The 16,146-nt window shown below is 46.4% G+C and overlaps 1 long non-coding RNA gene across 2 annotated transcripts in view; it reads right to left on the reverse strand.

Annotated features, from left to right (window-relative positions):
- LOC119695101 overlaps nucleotides 1–16,146 on the reverse strand; it is a 60,746-nt gene that overhangs the window by 36,197 nt on the left and 8,403 nt on the right. For both annotated transcript variants that reach the window (XR_005255052.1, XR_005255053.1), the window contains exons 2-3: nucleotides 15,332–15,403; nucleotides 13,215–13,341 (exon numbers count right to left, since the gene is read on the reverse strand). This is a non-coding gene — a long non-coding RNA (uncharacterized LOC119695101). The remainder of the gene's footprint in view (nucleotides 1–13,214; nucleotides 13,342–15,331; nucleotides 15,404–16,146) is intronic.

Consider the following 16,146-nt stretch of genomic DNA (forward strand, 5'->3'; position numbering starts at 1 on the left):
ACTGTGAATAGTGGGAATGTATTTAAAAGCTTCTGCATATTCACTTGGGCCCTCTGATCCCCCTTTGCAGCATCCTGAATCAGCTGGCAGAACATCAGGCACTTTAGACACTTCTACTTGAAGCATTCAGACAATCCTGGAATTATTTGGGCTACTCAAATGGAGAGCCTTTGTCCAAGCTGTCTTTTCACTGATCCCAGGGTTCTTATGACTGATTTTGCTTTTCACATTTTTCTCTCTCTTTCATTTTTTAATCAGATATGTTTTACTGTGAGGAAGAATTTGACCATTTTCTATTGTATTCTAAGAAATAAGCCTACTACACCCAAGCGTTCAAGGTAATTTCATTTCTGCAATAGAAGGTATAATTGAAGAACCATATTTCCAATGTAAGATATTGTCTAAAACTAGGCCCTAGCATGAACCCTGGTCAACTACATACAATCCTCTTTAATATGGCCTTTGATAGCACTCATTTAACACTCCAGTGCAAAGCCTTCAAAAGGACAGTGAATGAAATTAAGTTTCCAAAAGAACCGTAATAGTGACAGAAGTCCCTTTCTCTGAATTAATGGCAATCTTAAAATCTCCACTGCTTTGAAACAGCACATTAATCCACAATGGAAATGTTTATATAGGATTTGAAACTACAAACAGGATTAGCAGAGACCTTTCCAAGGACAAGGTATATTCAGCTGGATTTTAAGAATGAAAGGAAAGTTGGAGGGCTAAAATTGGACTGGGGGAATCCTATGCAAAATGTAGTTGGCCTTGGTCTTCAGCTAACCCATGCAGAGCCAGGGCACTCCTCATGTGGTGGTCTTTAGGGTAGTCAGGACTTGGTGAAGGGAAGGAGAGATCTTGACTCTGTTTTAGAAGGTTGGTTTATTATATTATGATATATATTATATTAAAAAAGACCACACTATAACTATACTATAAAGAATAGAGAGAAAGATTTATCAGAAGGCGAGACAGGAATAGAAAGGAATGAATAACAAAGTTCTGTGACTCCCAGAGAGTTCGAGAGTTGTTGCTTTCTTGATTGGTCACTAAGTAGAAACATCTCACATTGACCTATCATGAAAGCACCTGCTGCATTCTACAGTAGCAGATCACAAATTGTTTACACTTGAAGCTGAGGCCCTCTCAGCTTCTCAAGAGAAGAAAATCCTAGCAAAGGGATTTTCATAAAATATCATAACTACACACTCCCCTTGAAGTGTGTGCTGCTTCCCCCAGGAAAGGTTCTGGCCTTTGCAATACCCAGAGGTTCTGGATCCAGAAAGGAACAAGCAAAAAGTTTCTGCAGGGCAGAGAAAAAAAGGCTGCCAAAAGAAAAGTGCCTTCACTGCATCTCCATGAGGACCCTGGGCCCAGCTGGAGAGCAAATTTCTCCTGGAGGCTTTGATGCCTTCCATGTTCCCCAGACTCTGCAGTGCCCTGGTGTGTGGCTCTGAACTGCACACACAGTGCCAGCAGCTCTCCTCACAGCTCAGCCCCACAGAACAATCCTTTTCCAGCCCAGAACCAAGGACAGCGCTGCAGCTTCAGCCCAAAGAGTGCAAACAGCAGGGGATGGAGGAGAGAGAGCACCCTGGGAGGGTGGGACTGCAGAACCTGGAGCTGCAATTGGACACTGAACCCCGATATGGACACGGACCAAAACTGATAGAAGGGTGAAAACTCGTGAGACACCATTGATCTTGGGTGTAGCCCTGGCTGGGCTCTTGTGCTGCCCAAGGTGTGTCCTTTAAAGGCCTTTTAATAAATCCTACTTTATTCTTTAACTCCAGCATCTGTTCCAGGCAGCCTCCTTAGGCATCACCTTCACCAGGTTCTTATTCCTCCTTCACCTTCTCTTTTGGGCTGAGCAGAGCAGCAGCAGCCCTGCCCTGCCCTGCCCTCTCAGAGCTGGGCAGGGTGAGAGAGGCACAAAGGCAGCCTGGAGAGCCTCAGCACCATGGAACAACATCACCCACAAACGATCTGAGCCTTCAGAAGGCTCGTCCTCACACAGCACAAACCATTCCTGCCCTGCTCCAGGCTTTGCTCCTGCAGCAAGGCTGGGCTGGGCTGAGCTCTGCAGCCTGCCCAGCCTCCCTGTCCTGCTCCTCCTTTCCCCTGCACATCTGCACACCCAGCTCAGCTCCCGCGCAGGGGGACCCTCTTTCCAAAAGTGAATTTAGAGTGAGATGAACAGGAGTTGTTTTGGGAGCTAAGAGCAAACCTCTGTGAAGCCTTAAAACCTGTTCTTAGCAGACTTTGTGATTGCTCCAGGGTGTGTATGCCCACATGTATGTATTTCTGCAGCAAAAAAAGTGCAGCAAAAATGATTAAACACATGAGGAAAGAGGCTTCCATCTAAAAAGTGATTAAAAAGACTAGCATTGTTTAGTTTACTAAACACAAGAGTAAAAGATGATATAACAGAAGCAGAGAGAAGGGGCTATTTATTCTGTTTTCTCTGAAGCACAAATATGCATGGAAAGGTGAAGGAAAAATGCTGAAAACATTCGTGCAGTGTATAATCAACCCTGCAACTCATTGCTGCAGGATATTAGGCAAATTTTTCAGAAATACTTCTAAATGTGTTTGATGTGACAAATAATAAGCCTCAGCTCCTGAGGTGAAGGAAAAGCAAAAACAAACCATCTCCCCAGACTGGAAGGACGCTTAGTCCCTGTCCTTGTGCTGGAGATGGAATTCTTGTCTCCAGAGGAATGGCATTATTTATTTATCAAGTGCGTGATATGGAAGCGCCGGTTTCCTTCGAGCAGGAGGTTCTGTGGCAGGCAATTAAAAGGGTCAGCAAATGCAGCTGTGTGAGGCCATTGCTTCCAGATTTCTCCCTGAATACATGAACTTAGGGATGCTGAAGTGGCTCAGGTTTAGTTACTTTGTTCTCAGCTGGTTATTCTCCCCAAAGACTGTTAACAACATCTAGGTAGCAGTCAAGGCTGAGAATGAAAATGGAAATGAATATATTCACGTCCTTGGAGAATTCTTGTTTCTACACACTCACAAGCAAACATTTTCTCTGTGGGTCCTGCCTGTTTTGGGTGCACGAGGGAAACTGTTGCATCTCCAGCATCACTCCAAGTTAGCAGTGAGTGGAACTGGAATTTCAGTGCATGGGAGCAGCCAGGAGGGTGCTGTGGTGCTGCTGGGCTGGGGAAGGTGCTGCCACAGACAGAATTAGTACCTGCTTAAAATGTACACGGAGAACAAACTGTCTTTTTTTTTTTTCTCAAAAAAAAAAAAAAAAAAGAATTTTAAACGCTACTTCTGGCTTATGAATAGTTTCCTTGCAACTGTCAGGCCATCTGCTTGGAGAGGGGTCTGTGCAGTCATGAAAGGGATCTTAAAATATACTCTCCTCATAAACATCTTTTGTTAGGAAAATCCACATGCATCACATAATGCAGTAAATGGCAGCACGGGCTGAAGTGAAACATTTTGAAATGCCGAGGATGCAGCCTTGGATACAGCTCCCCTGGCCCCCTCCCCTCCGTTAGAAGCTCCCTTGAAATGCACCCTCAGCCACATTTTGCACAGGCTCAGATTGGCAGCGCCCACCTGCTGGGGAACATGCCACGAGAACTTCCTTGGGTACATCCAAAATACCAAACTGCCTTGTGGGCAGAGCAGAAACTGCAGAGCAGCTCTCTCAGAGATGACATCATGCTCACAGCCAATCTTCTGCCTACACTGCACCATTTTCTGTGGGGTGTGTGTGGAAAAAACCCCAGCACCCGTTCTGTGTACACATCAGAGAGGCCAGACCAGGGGTGTGCAAGCACATCCAATTCCAGCATTTCCTGACTTCCACCAGCCTAGGTTTTCAGAACTGCTTGGTACGTGAATATATCCAACACATACATATGCACACAAACATTTATTTGGTTTGCATGCTCGGAATATGAAATTGTGTGTATGAGAACAGTGCTTTGCTTTCCTTACTCTTTTTTTCCTGTTTATTTTCATCATTCTTTGGTCATTTTTAGTTTACTCACTTTTGGTTATTCTAATGTAAGTTCAAAAATACAAAATGCTAATTTTCTTTTACATAAAAATGTAATAAAACTTTCTGGCTTTCTTTATAAACAAATTTCAGCAGGAAGGTTGATGGGATGCTGTATACCAAGTAAAGAAGAAATACTGTTTAATTATCTTCCATATAAAATCCAATAAAACGTTCTGGCTTTTCTTATTTTTCTGTACTGGGGATTAGCATCAGTGTCTTTGTGATGAGAAATCTGCATTCATGGCTCCTCTATTTAGATTTAAATAGGAATTATAGTTCTTGGCAGAAAGGGATCTGTCAAATATCACAGCATTTGTGGCAGGTGGTCACTGCATTGCTCGGTACAGACACTGCCTGCTTAACCATAGCCTGAAGTAAACATCAAAAGTCAATTATTCTCTTTGTAAATATTTTATTTATATTTTGGAGGCTAACAAACATCTTTTCAGCGCTTGGCTGAGGCCTTCCTCCACGGGTCATAATCCCACTGAAGCTGCACTGGGGTGCCTGAGAGCGTGCTCAGCAATGCAGGGACACCAGCACAGCCACCAGTGAATGCTGGGTTTCATAACCCAATTCTCTGCCTGGAAACCCTTAATGACTTGGCTGGCGTGGGGTGGACAGGGCTCAAACTTGTCACGGTTGTTACCCAGAGCAGCTGCCAATTAGCACCACAACCATGTATTATTTTGCCTTTCCTCAGTTAAAATGTATTTTGAATATAAATAATGAAAAAGAAAAAAAAAAAAACAAAACCAAACCCAAACACCCAGGCAGGTTCTAATTCCTTGGATTTAACACTTTTTGGGGGTGGGAAGGCAGGAGCTCTGGTTTAATGGCCAGACAGGCGTGTGCAGAGCAGCCCTGCAGTGGAAACCTGGACGCACTCAGAGCAGCAAACACAGAGCAGGAGCTGACCTCTGAGGGTCAAATGCCTTGAAGAAATGTCTTGTTGCAGGGTGAACCTGCTAAAACAACATGACAGTGCCTGGCAAGTCATGCACACATGGCAGAATCCTCCCAGAACCACCACGGTGTGGAAAACGTCTGAAGATGCTGCTGCACGTTTTAGATCCTTATCTGAACTCTGCCTGAACTCTTTGGGCCATTAACTAATCAGATCATCTCATTCAAACAATGTTATAAAAATAATCAAGTACTTCTGCCCACATAAATACAGTTTGAATATATTTACCTTAAAGAAGGAGGGTTTTCTTGGGCATTTGCTCCTGGCACTCGGGGAACAGAAGGAGCACAAAATGTTAAGGAGGAGCAGAATTCTCTGAGATGGGGCTGTGGGTAATTTTCCCTGCAAGCCTGTTTGGTGGCAAGTTAATTGACTCCCACATTACCCAAACTGCAATGTACTAAAGCACTGGGTGCTCGTTTTCCTGCACCATTTGCCTGGCAAAGGCCATCTGTTCTACCCCATCCATCCACAGGCACAGCCCCTATTGTTGAAACAGGATTCACACACACGTGGATCAAGGCAAGCATGTGCCTCTAACTGTTTTGATCCCTAGAACATGGATTTTTCATTTTCTTTGTTTCTTTGTGCTCACCCAGTAATAATACTTGTCATCCGAGAATTCATATTGATCTTGTCATTGCCTTAAAATTGGATGACAATTACTATCTTTGTCAAAATTCGATCTGATGAAATGGCTCCAATTAGGAAGGAAAAAGAAGGAATCCATCACAGCAGGGAACACTGCATTTGGCTTTAGAGTAGGGAAGCTTCTCTTAAAGGAAATCTGAGAAGAAAATGGGAGCAAGCATGACAGAGACGAGGATGCCAGTCTGAAAATCCACAGAAATTAGGCATACACATGAAATGAACAGCCATTTCATTTTTGCAGTCCGTATCTGTCTGCAGGTCTGAGCTGAAGCTCCCCTGACAATAAATGCCAGTAACTGTTGTTTTCCTTTTGTGATCTGGTCAGACACACAGTGGCAGCTGGCACCAGGCTTCCTACATTTTCAAATCCAGTTCTGATTACCAGTATAATTATAAGACATTATCAGGAGTAGATTTGCTGGAGTTCATAAAATGATAACAGCATAAATTACATCATGTTTCCAGATACTGATCTCACCTTGAAACCAAACAGAAAGAGGTAGTGAAAGAGAGGAAAACAAAAGAGCAAGTGCACTTCCATTGCTACTGATATTGGCACTAAAGCAAACAACTTACCCCTGCTAATTACAGACAAAATTGTGCTAATTACAGATTTTTTGTTTATAAATCAGCCCTAAAAATTAGCATGTGCATTTGTGTGTGTGTGTAGGGGTGGGGCAACCTTTTTCCAAAACAAAGCTGTTAGTTTCATGTTGAGGTGATGTTTTATTTGACCAAAAAAGCCCTGCCAGTGTTTTGTTTCTGAGCAGGACTGAAGGGTCAGGTTCACCTGTGATTCTGGCCTGGCCTTACCTGGGAGCTGGGAGATGGATGCTGGTGTTTGGCTCTATCTGAAGGACTGGAAACCTCCACCTACCCCAAAAATTATCTCAGCTCAAGGCCATTCCTGCATGGATTTCACTGAATCCAGCCAGTAAATCTTCACAGATAATCATGGGTTTGGATCTGTACAGTCACACGAGCTTCTGACCAGGGGACTGCACAGTTTACCTCCCTGGGAAATCACATTTCCCTGACTGCATGGAGGAGCTCCTCAGGATGCTGAGGGAAGCCAGGGGAGCACACCAGGCTGCAGCAGGTGGTGCCTTTCCAGGCTGGAATTTGGGATTGATGCAGAGAGGAGTCCCCACACCTCAGCCAGCAGCAGCCCTGGGAGGGAAGGTGGGCGAGCTGCTGCTCCTCTAGCAAGCCGGGCAGGCAGAACCTCCCTTCCCCAAATCTTTCTCCCCCTGCCTCTGTTTTCATTAGCTAAGCATACTTACTGACTCTGACCTACATTTGAAACAGCTCCAGAATGCAACAGAACTGTGTTTCTGGGGAATTTGATATTTGCTAAAAATTGTAATCCAACCCTTTTAAAAGTGTTGTGTGTTAACTGAGCAAACGCAGCCATCAGAAAAGTCTACAAACCCCAAGCAATTGTCCTGGATTGTTTACAACACACTGCTATTAATGAGCATCTGGGATGAGTGTGGGATCTCGTACTATGGATCTCATGATCTGTACAATAATGGCTGATTTTAATTGACTTTTGCTTCATATAGCAAATCCCAATTGGAGAAGTTCCAGGACGCCGCTAGTGAAGAGCTGTGGGCGGGTGCATGTTTTGAAGTGATGGTAAACATTGTGACATATACTGTGTGTGCCACATATTCTCGCATGCACATTTTGACTTTTGTTGCCTTGGCTTTCACACAGCGTTTCGAGCATAGACATCCTCTATTTGCCAGTTTGAGTGGAAATCTGTTAATATGTGAACAGGGCTCGCCAGCACGCCCCACCAGGCCTGACTCCCAGCTCCTCTGCCCCCTCTGCCACGGACAGCAGCCCCCTCAGCACAGGGCTGCTGAGAGCTGCCACAGCTCTGGGAACGTGGGGCTCAGCCCAGGGGAGCCTCTGATTTCCCATCTAAGTCACATCACTGAGAAGGCCTCGCTCTTCTGCTGCTGCGAGTTCTGTTTTCCTTTCAGGAGATGCTGAGTGCCAAATTTGGTCAAGCTGTTTTAGCACTTGGAGTGCTGTGGGTACTAAAATACCTCTAAAGGTCTGGGAGCGTGAGCCAGATTACCTGTATGATGTATTTTAATGATTAGCCAACCCTTCTGCTTGAACTGAAATTTGTCCTGAATCCACAACAGCTCTTTGGGAACCTGAACTCAGCCAAGATTTGCAGAGGTGTTTTAATCTGACACATTAAAATGTCCCCTGCTACATATCCCGTCCTGCCTGGCTGCAATATCATGGCCAATATTAGGCTAACAATTTGGGTTTAGGCTCCTTCTACAAAAACATTTGCATCCCACAGAGCAAAGCTGTGAGGCACTTACAGGCACTGGAGCTCTGTGTGCCCTCTCCCTGGCAATAAGGTGCCCTGAGCACAGGGAGGGCTCTGCTGCTGCCCACGCCCTGCCCATTTCCCCAGAGCTGGGACCCCTCTCCAGCAGCTCCTCTACTTTAGCCCTGAAGTTTTCTTGTGGGTTTTTTTTTTTGTTTGTTTGTTTTTTTTTTTTTTTGGTTTTCTTTTTTTTTGTTTTTTGGTTTTCTTTTTTTTTGTTTTTTTTTTTTCTTTTTTTTTTTTGTTTTTTGTTGTTGTTGTTTGTTTGTTTGTTTTGTTTCTTTTTTTTTTTTTTTTTGGTTTTTTGGCTTTTTTTAAGGAAAAAAAAAAGATAAAAAAATGAAGAGATACATTTTCCTCTGCAGCAGAACCACTTCTCACAGAGCCCAGCTGGCTGTTAGACAAGATTCCTGCCAGAGAGGTTTGCATGTGAGGAAAGCAGCGTGCAGCAGCTGCTGGAACCTTCTCTGCTGCACACGACGAAATAAACGCCGGTGAAAGGGAGCTTCTGCAAGGTGATCCTGCCACACAGCCAGTTCAGAGCTACCCAGCACCCTGCCAGCCCAGGAGCCTTCCGTGTGCTGCAGGAAACCCTCTGTGATGGCAGCTGACCCGGGATGGAGCAGGATTCCCAACGGGAAGGGAGCAGGGTCATTGGAAGGGCTGCTCTCCAAAACAGCTGCCATCATCACCATCACCATCACCATCATCAGCATCACCAGCAGCATCAGAATAACCAGCATCATCCTCATCACCATCATCACCATCAGCAATAGCAGCAGCATCACCATCACCATCATCACCATCACCATCATCATCATCACCAGCAGCAGCTGTGCAGGGGGGAGGGCAGTGCTGCCCAGCCCCAGGGTGCCCCAGGGGATGCTGCCCCTCACCTGCTGCTCCCACCTGGCTCCACCATCCCCACCTGTGCCTGCCTGGCACCAGGAACTGCCACGGGCGTGGTGGGAGGCCCACGGATCCTTCTGAACACGTTTTCTAAAACCCTGCTTCAGTCTTTTAACACATCTCCTGGCAGAAAGGGCCCGTTGTTTTCATTGATCCCTGCAGCTCCTGGGTTTATTTTTCCTTTCTTCAAGCCTCTATCTCGTGTCCCTTTCTCTGCCAAACTATTCATTTGCTGCTGAACAATCATGTGTTTGTGTTTCAGGGAGTTTCCTGTTTTGTGCATCTTTCCATTCTGTTGGCCATACATATTTTTCTCTGCAGGTTTTCCCTTACTGTGCAGTGGCATGTGGCTATCTGCTAATGCCAATATTACTCCCTGAGAATTCTTTTTCCTTGCATCATCAAGGATTTAAGTGGAAAGCCTTCAGCACAGTGCAAATTTCACTCCTGAGAAAATCCATCTTTTGACGTAGCTGATTTTAATTAAAGAATACTCTCTCTCCCTCTCCCTCTCTCTCTCTGGATTATACTTTAATTTCAGTTTCTATCACAACATTAGATACTTCTTAGATAAAATGTATTTTTGTCTCCTTTCATCGGTGATTATCTGGAGTCCTTAAACACTTGGGGTCAGCAGCTGGTCCCCAGTTGATGCAGTTCAGGAATAATTCTATTCAAAGGAATTAATTCAGAACAAAATTGGTTTTAAGTTCAAAATCAGGCAAAATGTTCATAATATTTTGCCCTTATTGCATACGTGAGAGTGAAACTCCCAGAAATATCAGGAATAGCAATGGTGGTAATAAACAATAATCCCTGAAGTGTGTAACACCTTCCACCTGAGCACTGCATTTCAGACATGAACGCTTTAAGCTACTGTCACATGAACAAATGTCATTATCCTAATTTTACACGAGGGGAAAAGAGGTGACAGGAAGTTAAGAAAGCAGCTGAAAATCTCATAAGAAGAACCGAACCTCCACCTCCTGATCTCCTGTTTCTACCACCCTGAGCACAGGGGGAATCTGCTCCCAGGGGATATCAAATTGAGGTCTTGAAAGTTGATAGCTATGGAGGAGTCAACACTATTCAAACACAAGTGCAGTTCGAGTTTCTGCCTCCATCATTTTGCCAAGTTAAGACTGAAATATTATCGGTATCATAACTTAAATTGTTTATGCATGATAAATTTGCACAGTTAAACGATTTCCAGACTTCTCACAGGAATGGCCGAATGCAATCCCGGGCAGCGAGAGCCTTGCTGCAGATTTGGAGCTGCAGAGGAGGCTGGAGTCAAACCAAAGTCAAAGGCACAGCTTCCTGTTATGGCAGAAGCGGGATTTTGGCCAAGGTGACCATGGCCACGAGGACTCCTGCCCTCCCAGTCGCTGCTTGTGCGTGTGGAGCTCCCGGGGAGGGTGTGCACGTACACACGTCCCTGTGTGTGTGACAGAATGCAGGCAGATGCACAGAAACCCACACAGAAAGGATGGGAGGAGAGAGTTCAAGCTGGCAAGAGGGGGTTGTTCTATTTTCTGAGCGCTGAACGACATGCAGCAAGTTGTTAAGTCATTGCACAGCCATTGCAGACTCCCCCCCGCTCCTTTTGTCTTTTTTTTTTTGCCTGTTTTAATGCCCCTCCAGCCTATGCACATGCAGATATGGATCTCTGCTTAGTCATGCATTTCTGTGCTGAGCAGAATTAAAGGAAAAAATATCTATGTAGGATAAGGGTAGGAATAAAATGTGCTTTGGCAAAGTGCTTTAAACTGCCTTTCTGCCAGCAAGCCATTAATTTGTGCTTCTTTGTTTTCTCCAAGCTCAGAATAATTCCCATCTGCCTTGACTCACTATCTAGCTCAGAAAGGAAGAGGTCCTTTTCTGAGCATGGATGAAATAGGAAACTTTATGTATAAATGAAGAATGGAGCTTGGAATTCTGGTGTTTCTACCACTGGGACCTAAAATAACTTGAGGTCCTGCTCTTTTAATTAATTTCATTCTGATGAGCCTGCCTCTCCTGTTCTTGTGCTTTTTCCAAGCTTTTGTGTTCCTGGCCTGCCTGCAATCCATATGTATTCCCCTTCTTTCTTCCTGCTGAAGCTGAAGACGCAATCACATCTTTGAACCATCTGGTTTTTAATTTATTATTCTCCCCCACTGCATTGATGGGCTCTCTCGTGTTCCTGTCAGGGTAACAACTTGGCTCCTGTTTATCTAAGATATGTTAACACGCTGTTCCTCTTCTGGGCACTCGCTCGCTCTATTGGATTTCCTGAAATTAAGCACTGGGGAGTTTTTAATATTATTTTCTTCATCGGACCAGGGAATACCCCCTACCTTTACAGCCTCTCTTCCTCCTTTTGTTGTTCCAGCGAACATTTTATGCCTCTTGCTAAATTTAGGCTAATATCTTATTCTTCTGTCCTCCCCACATCATTCCCAGGGTGATTCACTGGAGCCTGCCTGGACACGTTCCTGCTGAGGAACCCACTGAGGTGAGGCCAGGGAGCAGCAGGGCTCCCCAGGGGAGGCACAGGAATCCCTGCAGAGCTCCTGGCGTGTCCCCACGGGGCGGGACACGAGATTGGGGAAAATCCTTCCGTGTCTTGGTTCACCCAGCCACGAAATGAGCAGTGGGAGCAGAGGGGCCCTGGCAGTGCCACGGGCAGCTGCTGTCCCTGCCAGGGGGGACAGGGGGCTGTGCATCCCAAGGGGGGCTGGGAAGCTCCAGGTAGCCACAGGATGGAGAATAATGTGGATTTATATTTGTTACTTTGCTTTCCTCTAGCACCTCCCGAGAGCCTTCTGAGGCATTCCATTCTTTAATAAGCTGAAAGTGCTCCAAGATTTTTCTAATGAAAATGATATAGGAGCACACAGTGTTATTATTAAAACCTCTCTCTTCTTCTCTAGGAACTGCTAAAATACATTTACAGTTTATATCCTTTTTGGTGAGCATTAAAGTTTCTAATTTAAAATAATAAAGCCTGGTTTGCTCACTTTCTTTCCCTTCTATTTCAAAAATATAAAAACCTGACAGTTTTCTAACTATTCTTATTTTGCAGAGTGATTTTTGGATTTCAATAAAAGTAACACTGTGGTTACAACACTTTGTGAGATAAGCAAAGAGGGTTTTTTTTTGGTTTTTTTTTTTTTTACAGCACAATTATGGAAATTTCAAAGAATCTTATAAATATCCTGCTATTTGCATACATGAGATAAGCATATTTTAGTAGTGGTTGTGACAGGCTAGCAAGGGAAACGAGTGGGACAGGCACACAGCAAACACTTGCAAACATGAGGGGGTGTCTGTGCCCTGCTCCAGTGAAACCTGGGCTCGGTGGGTGCAGGATCCTGGGGAGCTCCTGGGGCTCCCCTAGGAAGGCACCACCCCGAGCCTGTGCCTCAGTTTCCCTGTGCAGGTGCAAGACCAGCACCATCTCCTCATGCCACCAGGCCGTTTGCTCAGCCCGGGTGGTGGGAGAGGAGTGAATTCTCCAGCCCTGAGTTGTGAGTGCCCTTGGCAGGGATTCCTGTGCCTCCTTTGGGGAGCCTGCTGCTCCCTGGCCCCACATCAGCGGGTTCCTCAGCAGGCTCACAGGAACGTGTCCAGGCAGGCTCCAGTGAATCACCCTGGGAATGATGTGGAGAGAAATATGGTATTAGACTAAATTTATTGAGGTACAAACACATGGAAGGTCTGCCAGGCCCTGGGGCAGCGGGGCTGGGGACATGGGGACACCCGTGCCCCGTGCTGCCACCGCCTCCCTGTGCCACAGCCCTCTCTCCTCGGGGACAAGGAGCCTGTCCCAGGCAGGCCAGCACTGCCACAAGGCCAACACGGCCCCCAGGGCTGCTGAGAAAGCAGCTGAGGCCAGGCTGGTGCTCAACATGCCCACCTCTCCATGAAAAGCCCTGAGAGCGGAGCCAGAGCTGCTTCTGGAACCGAGCTGTGCTTTTCTTCTGTTGCCTGCCTTCGTGTTTCTAACTGTGAAATCTCTCTGCTGGCTGTCCCTCAGAGCTGCTGGGAAGCTCCTAGAATTAGTGTGGCAATTTTCTCAGTCCTTTGTTGAAAAGGGAGAGTCCACATAAAAATGCACTGGGATTCCAGCTGCATAAATAGTGTAAATTGCTGTCAAACAAAAAGGCAATTTAGCTAAAAGAAACCCCAAACAAACAACCCCCTCCACACACACTTCTGTGTCCCCATTAGAACTGCAGGTTTCCATTCTGTAGATCTCCCAGCCATCTGCTTGGCCCTTGAAAGAGTCCTTGAGAAAGTGAAAAATGAAAACCACTTACTTTCTGAAAACTAATCTTGGCTTCTCGGTGCCTGGCTTTCAGGGGAGCTCCACTCGAGGCTTGATTTCTGTAAGTGCAGATACTCACTGTGTCCTGAACAATTAGATGTCTTTGAGGATGTTGAAAGCTAGACATAAAAAACCAAATCAATTTGGAATCTTGTTTGACAACTGACACTATTTCTAATGCAAAAAAAAAAAAAAAAAAAGAAAAAAAAATCCAACCACCAAATAAAATAATAAGATAACCCCCAGAAAGCTCAAAACTTAAAAGAAAATCTACCAAATGGACCCTTGACTCTTTAGGTTTCAAACCATACATTTTTTCTATCAAGTTTTCTTTAGCCTGCCTAGAAAAAAAATTACAGAGGTACAGATCCATCTTTTTCCTTCCCTGCTGAGGCAGGTGACCTTCTCCAGAAGCCAAAGCCCCTTGGCTTGTGCAGCACAGCCAGGGACCCTCAGGAGGTTCACTGAGGGGTGGGAATGGATTTCTTGTGGCCCCTGGTGTCTGCAAATCCTTCTTCTTCACCAAAAATTTGGGAAGAGATGGGCTGACAGCACAGCCAGACCCTACGGGTTCTCTGGGGCCCCCTGACTCAGCCTCTGGGCAGGAAAGGAGTCGTGGCATGAGGAGCCTGCAGGCTGGAGCTGCCCAAAGTGCAGCAGCTCTGCAGTAATTTGTTCCCAAGCTCCACAGAAGCCCGTCCTGGATGCAGCAAGGATTGCAAGCAAACTGACTCGCAAGCAGCTGACATTCACAGCACAAAGAGAGGCACAAGGCAAGAGGCAGTTAATGATCCCTGACTCTCTCACTTTGTGTTTTTGGTAGCGAGCAGGAAGGGGTCACACACGAAGCTGGGCAGGTGTGAGGTGTCTTTATCCAAGGTGCCAGTGGGGTCTGTGAAATGGAGCAGGGCCAGTGCAGCTCGGGGGGCTCGGGGTCACGCTGCCCTCCTGCCCGGTGTCACCAGCCCCGGGCAGTGCCACCAGCCCTCAGCGTGGGCCTGATTACAGGGCTGGGGACCCGCTGCTCTTCCCTCTGCCCTCTGCCCAGGCTTTGTGTGAGTGAGCAGGGAGCCTTTCAGCTCCTCACCCGGGCACTTCAGAGCCCAGCTCCGAGGGACGGAGCAGAGCCGCAATCCTCATCTCCTATTGTCCCACTGATTCTTTGGGCTCTGGAAGAGTCTTCCCTTTTGAAGAGCTTTCTCTTTTCTTTATTTTTTTTAATCTTCCCCCCCCCACCACCTTTTTCTTCTCATTTTCAACTGGCACCAGGAGGGCAGAACAGAGGAGGCTGCTCAAAGACGTTTTTAGCTTGCTTTCTCTCAAGAGATCCTAGCTCATGGCAGAGGAAACAAGTTCCTGACAGGAAAAAGACCCTCCACCACAACAAGGCAGCTCTCCCTTTTCAGCTGCTGGATTGCTTGCACGGGCTGGGGAGGGCAGGAGATGGAGACTGGAGGGAGGATGTGATCCAGAGGAATGCAGATGGGAGGAAGGGATTTGGCATGATGGTGATGGCTGTGTGATTGGAGGTGACAGGAACAATAGTGCACGGCTGTGTCTACACTGCCTGCTAGACACACGCTGGCCTCTCAGGAAAGGGGAACACAATACTTTTAAATTAAAGTGGATGGGGCTGCGAAACCGAGGGAAAAGGAAATAAAACATAAGGGCTTTCAAACTGCTGGGCGAGCTGCTGTTTCCCTTCCAGCCACAGCAAAGCACCACTGGCTCTGGGAAAGTGGGGCTGATCCAGCTCTGAGCCACCCCTGAACGTATCCAGCTGTGGATGATGGGGAGCTCGGGCACCTCAGAGAGGAGAGAGCTGCAGCTCCCACTGCACCAAGGCTGCAAACCAAGGCTGCCAACTGCCTTTACCCCGCTGAGCAGCCACCCTGCCCACAGCAGGGGCTGTGCTCGCACAGAGAGGGAGCAGCCCCTGAGGAGAGAACGTGGGAACATCTCAGGGATCATCCCTGACAGCTCCTGGGTGAAACAGAGGCAACACCACACTGCATGTAGTCGGCAGAACAAGAAGACCCCAACAGCCCTCAACCACATGCCCAGCTTCAGTAAAATTCATGTCCAGTACAGATAAAGAGCTGTTCTTACCCACCGCAGCAGATCCATGTTTCCGTGCTGATCCAGCTCTGGGGATGGTCAACACTCACTCCTTTCTGTCACCTGGAAAGTAAAGACAACTTTTCTTATGGCTTAGTGCTTTTCTCTTTTCCAAAGCTTTGGCTGATTGATGAAGCTGCCTGACATTGTCAGAACTTACCTGAACTAATAAACAATGGAAATGCCTTTATTTGTGCTGGTGCCAGATCCATCCCACTCACAGCCCCAGGTGTGCTCCTCGCTGGGAGCCCATGATGTACTACCTGAACCCCTGCTCACCATCCTTCATGTTGATTATTTACCATTTTCTGCCTTTTATCTATTCTATGAACATTTTGCCCTAATTGCTCAGCCATTTGTTGATGATCCTGCAGTCGTTTGTCAGATCCTTTCATTCATTAATCTGTGAGACCCTTCAGTTGCTATTCATCTGATAAGGAAGTCTTTAACCACCAATTCTCTCAGAGTCATATCTCACTTCATGCCAAGGCCTTAAAAGGAACAGAATCATGGCTGACTGTAGCTGCTTGTGGAGCCATTCAGATGGGAACACCACATCCTACTTTCTGCCACTCACCTGTACTAACCTCCCTGAAGCTTCCTTCGGAAGCTAAATTCCTCACATCCTGAGGTTTGTGGGCATTCTGCTCCGTGCAGTCGCCGCTTTGTAACTAGACCAAGCAAGAAACTTGTTCAGCAAAATGAAATCCTTCCTCCTGGCTGGCTCAGCCCGTGGGGAAGCAGAGCTGACAATGCCTGTGGGACCGCTGCCACTCGTAGCGAGCGAGGCGAGCCCTGCCCGCGCC

Source organism: Motacilla alba, chromosome 4A, assembly GCF_015832195.1.
Source record: "Motacilla alba alba isolate MOTALB_02 chromosome 4A, Motacilla_alba_V1.0_pri, whole genome shotgun sequence".
Taxonomy (NCBI): domain Eukaryota; kingdom Metazoa; phylum Chordata; class Aves; order Passeriformes; family Motacillidae; genus Motacilla; species Motacilla alba.